The sequence below is a fragment of the Portunus trituberculatus genome, chromosome 48, assembly GCF_017591435.1.
Source record: "Portunus trituberculatus isolate SZX2019 chromosome 48, ASM1759143v1, whole genome shotgun sequence".
Taxonomy (NCBI): domain Eukaryota; kingdom Metazoa; phylum Arthropoda; class Malacostraca; order Decapoda; family Portunidae; genus Portunus; species Portunus trituberculatus.
The window spans coordinates 11,215,925-11,220,924 of NC_059302.1; the positions used below are offsets into that span (position 1 = coordinate 11,215,925).

General features: G+C 39.6%; 1 protein-coding gene across 1 annotated transcript in view; it reads right to left on the reverse strand.

The window, feature by feature from the left end:
- LOC123498824 (metabotropic glutamate receptor 3-like) overlaps positions 1-5,000 on the reverse strand; it is a 36,565-nt gene that overhangs the window by 30,570 nt on the left and 995 nt on the right. The gene's annotated exons all lie outside the window — the stretch shown is intronic.

The window sequence follows — 5,000 nt, forward strand, 5'->3', positions numbered from 1 at the left end:
GATGGACATGGGATGGGTAGGGGGGGGAGAGACATATTTCACACAGGGACTGCCAAGTGTCGCCTTCACGCTCATTATATTCTTATGTTGTCATCTAACTTCCGCGACAGCTAATTAAGGATAGTCGTGTTTTAGCCTCGAATCGTTAAAAAAAAGACGGACTATGAGGGGGCGAGCATATATCACACAGAGACCGTCACGTGTCGCCCTAAAGTTCATTATGTTATGTTGTTATCTTCTAACTTCCGCAACAACTAATTAAATATAGTCGTGTTTTTTTTTAGCCTCGAGTCGTTGAAAATACTGATATCTTTCGTTTTTATTTTGTTCGCATTCACATTGCAGAGTCCCTGTTACATTTTCAGTAGAAGCACGAGAAAACCACTGACTTTATGGATAATGGTGGTGGAAGCACGTAGACATGCTTCATAAAGAGAATGCCACGTTCTAACAGCCTTTTGCAGATTGGTTTAGTTTCTGATCCCATTTTGGACTTTGTATGGGTCTGGCATAGCAGTAGACCTTTTTCTTTTTTTTTTTCTTTATTTTCATTTTTGTTGACCTTGTCGGTGTCCTTCCTACACACACACAAAAAAAAAAACCCCACTACAAACGGTTGAATATACGATATGAAATGATAATCCCTTTACACACACACACACACACACACACACACACACACACACACACACACACACACGGCCCGGTAGCTCAGTGGTTAGAGCGCTGGCTTCACAAGCCAGAGGGCCGGGGTTCGTTTCCCCGGCCGGGTGGAGATATTTGGGTGTGTCTCCTTTCACGTGTAGCCCCTGTTCACCTAGCAGTGAGTAGGTACGGGATGTAAATCGAGGAGTTGTGACCTTGTTGTCCCGGTGTGTGGTGTGTGCCTGGTCTCAGGCCTATCCCAAGATCGGTAATAATGAGCTCTGAGCTCGTTCCGTAGGGTAACGTCTGGCTGTCTCGTCAGAGACTGCAGCAGATCAAACAGTGAATTACACACACACAAACACGCACACACACACACACACACACACACACACACACACACAAGATCGAGTTTTAGCGTCTAAGAACACCAATAACTTTCGAGGTCATCTGTTTACGGTCCTCCCGCCTCTCTTAGTAGAACGCCCGGGGCACGTCACATCCCTCCAGCGGATGTGTCCTCCTCCATACCCTGATAACACTCCAAACCCCCAGTCCCCCAAGGTCTCTCCTCCCTGTCGTCTTGGTGCCGCACGAGAAGGCTGTCAGTCATTTCCTTTCCTAAAATAACAATGATTCGTAACGCCTAGTATGGTAGTGTGTTGTGGATTTAGGCCCGTGTTCCGAAACGCTTTGCCCTCTCACCGCGACTCTTTTCAAAGGCCACAGAAATGATGAGCCGGGTTCTCTAGGATCTTGTCAATCGTGTAGAGTCCGTATTGATCTTGGAATTACAGAAACGGTATTAAGAATCTTTGTGCCTTCCTTCCGAAACGCTTTGCTCTTTCATCGGGACTTTTTTCAAAGGGCGCAGGTAGAGATTGCACCGGGTTCTCTGAGGTTGCTTTCCTATGATGTAGAGTCCTTAATTATCTGTCTGTGGAATGACGTTAATAAAAGTCACTGTAACTTCCTTCCTAAATGCTGTGTTCTCTCATTGCGACTCAGAGATGGTGAGTCGGGTTCTCTACGGGTGTTTTTATTATTGAGGGTGTAGAATCCTTATTGATCTTTTTTTAAAATTTTTTTTGAAAGAGGAGAAAGCTGGCCATGGGCAAAAGAAACAGTAGAATAAAAAGGCCCACTTGAATACCAGTCCCCGAAATCAGGCTATTAAGAATCCCTGTAGCTTCCTTAAGAGTCTGTTGAAAGTAATAGAGATAAGGCACTAAAGTGTTTAAGAATACTACACTTCGTTGTAATCTTATAGAATACTGTAACAAGGCAAGGCTTAATAGGTGAGGTATAAATAGATATGTTTTATAGCACAGGGTCTGTCATGTATAGGTCTGATGCCTTCTTACAACTTCCCCTTGTTTCCTTGCACAGTCTTCCTCAAGAAGTGATATACAAAGCTCCGGTCTTTCATAGTTATACTCGTACATTGAATATATACTGCACTAATACATAAATGAAGTAACTGCATTATATTACGAGCTGCGCAGAGAGTAACACGAACTGGCTATGTTTCTAGTGAGGGTGCAAGCGTTGTTTTATATAATTTTTTTTTTTCAGTTAGTCTGCAGACAGTCCCCTTAGAAAACCTGATAAAGGGTAGACTCTTCACTGGCCAGAAGATTTAAGACTGAGGCAAGAATGTGAAGTCAGTGGGAGTGAATGCGGCGCTGATACATGACTGAGACAGCTCGTATTACTGGCTGTGAACTGAAATGGTATGATCACAGGGAAATATGAACAGTAAGTCTTTAGATGAACGTTATAGAATGGATGGAAGAAGACGAGGCTGGCCAAAGAAAGATGGAAGGACCTAAAAAGATGAATGGTAGATATAGAAGTGGATGGAGGAAGACGAGACTGGCCAAAGAAGAGAAAAACTGAACAATAAGTCTTCAGATGAACGGTATAAAATGAATGGAAGGAGACGAAAGTTGCCAAATAAGAGATGGAAGGAGTGTTTAAGTGACTGAGAGAGAGAGAGAGAGAGAGAGAGAGAGAGAGAGAGAGAGAGAGAGAGAGAGAGAGAGAGAAGGTGGTCGAATCTTGCGAAAATGACAAGTGAGGAACAGTAATCCCCTTTGGACATAGGAAAGGCTGTGTAGAAAAATGACCAGTAGTGAGATACAGATATTCGACAGAAATACTACATACTCAGTACTGAGACACATTTTTACAGTGATTTTTGGATGTGATTAAACCATTTTATTGACATTAGGAAGGGTCTATGGAGGTCAGAAGATTAATGGCCAGAGTCTTCACTATTCTAATCCCCACATAAGTTCTGAAGCTGTATAAAATCATCAAATAGTAAGCAGAATGAATATGTAAACGCGTCCTGGTACTGAATGAGATATATACGCACAGTACTTCCCTAAGCAGTCTGTAAATGTATGGACTTAGAAGGATGAATAAGACCAGGATGATAATTAGGGTTGTGTAGCTTCTCCAGACCGCATATCTAACTTTTATCTTACCAAATAAGTCTATACGGATCTTTTGAGTTACTGTGTGTGTGTAGTAAAGAACATGGTTACTACTACTGCTACTGCTACTGCTACTGCTTCTGCTTCTGCTTCTGCTTCTGCTACTACTACTACAACAACAACAACAGCTACTACTACTACTACTACTACTACTACTACTACTACTACTACTACTACTACTACTACTACTACTACTACTACTACTACTACTACTTCTTCTTCTTCTTCTTCTACTGCTACTGCTACTGCTACTACTACTACTACTACTACTACTACTACTACTACTACTACTACTACTACTACTACCACTACTACTATAAACGGAAGCGCATCCTGTGTAATGGTGGTGACACAATGGTGGTGATATGATAGTGGTGATGTAATTGTGGTGTGTGGCGTATTTTTGCAGTGTTATCCTTCTAATTCCTTTTGTCTATTTATTTATCTATTTATTCAGTCAGTCAATCAGTCAGTCAGTCAGTCAGTCAGTCGGTCAGTTATTTATTCATTTATTTAGTTCGTTAGTCAGTCAGTTAGTTAGTTAGTAAGAGAGTGAGGTAATGTCAGATAGTACTAGTTTTCGTTTTTGGGAAGTCTGAATGATGATGACGATGATGATGACGATGATGATGACGATGATGATGGTGGTGGTAATGGTGATGGTGGTGATAATGATACTGATGGTGGTGGTGACGCTGCAAAGAGTTTGTGTGTGTGTGTGTGTGTGTGTGTGTGTGTGTGTGTGTGTGTGTGTGTGTGTGTCATCTTTGCCGTGACTCATCGTATTATTCATTGTTGTGTTATGAATTATTGATTAATTTATGTCACCACGTGGAAGAGTGGCCTTCCTTTCTCCCTTCCTCTCCCTTCTTCCTCTTCTTCCTCCTCCTCCTCCTCCTCCTCCTCCTCCTCCTCCTCCTCCTCCTCCTCCTCCTTCTCATCCTTTGTTAGTTAGTTAGTAGTTAGTTTGCTTTTCTTTCTTTTTTCATTCTCCTTTTCTTTCTCTTATTCCTTTTTCTTTTCATCTCTCTATCTCCATCTATCTATCTATCTATCTACCTTTGTATCTATCACTAATTAGTTACTTATTTATTGGCTTACCTATCTATTTATGTTTCTTTTCTTTCTTTCCTGTGATGTATCTATTTTTTCTGTGCATTCTTTCTTTGTATCTCTCTATCTATTTATTTATCTCTATTTATCAATCTTTCATTTAATTCCTTTTCTCTATGTCTTTCTCTGCATATCTGTCTTTTTTTTTCTTTCCTGTGATCTATCTATCTCTTCTTTGCATCCTTTCTTCCTTTTTATCTATCTCTCTGTTTATTTATCTCTATTTATCTATCTTTCATTTATCTCCTCTTTGTCTACATATTTATCATTTTATTTCTTCTCGTCTTCCTCTCCCTGTCTTTCTTTTCCTATTGACTCATTCCAGGGTTATTGTTTATTTCTCTTCAATATATATATATTTTTAGTTTAGTAAGAAATCACTTATTATTTTTCTTCCTGTTTTCTTTTCTCTCTTTCCTATCATTCTTTCTTGCAGTTCATGGCTGCCTATTGTTTCCTGTTTAATTATTCGTCTTGAAATATTGTCTTTTTTCTTTTTCTTTCTTTCATGATCTGTGTTTCTTTTATATTCTTTGTCTAAGGTACTTTTAGTGTATTTTCTTAACTCAGTTCTTTATTTCTGTTTCTTTTTTTTTCTTTACTGATTTTCTTTCATCACACTTGTCTAATTTAAATTTAAATTTTTTCTTAATTTTCTTTCTTTTTTTTTCACACAAAGACATTGCTTTTCTTCTATTCTTTATCTTTCTCATATTCTCTCTCCAATGCCGTGTCACCATT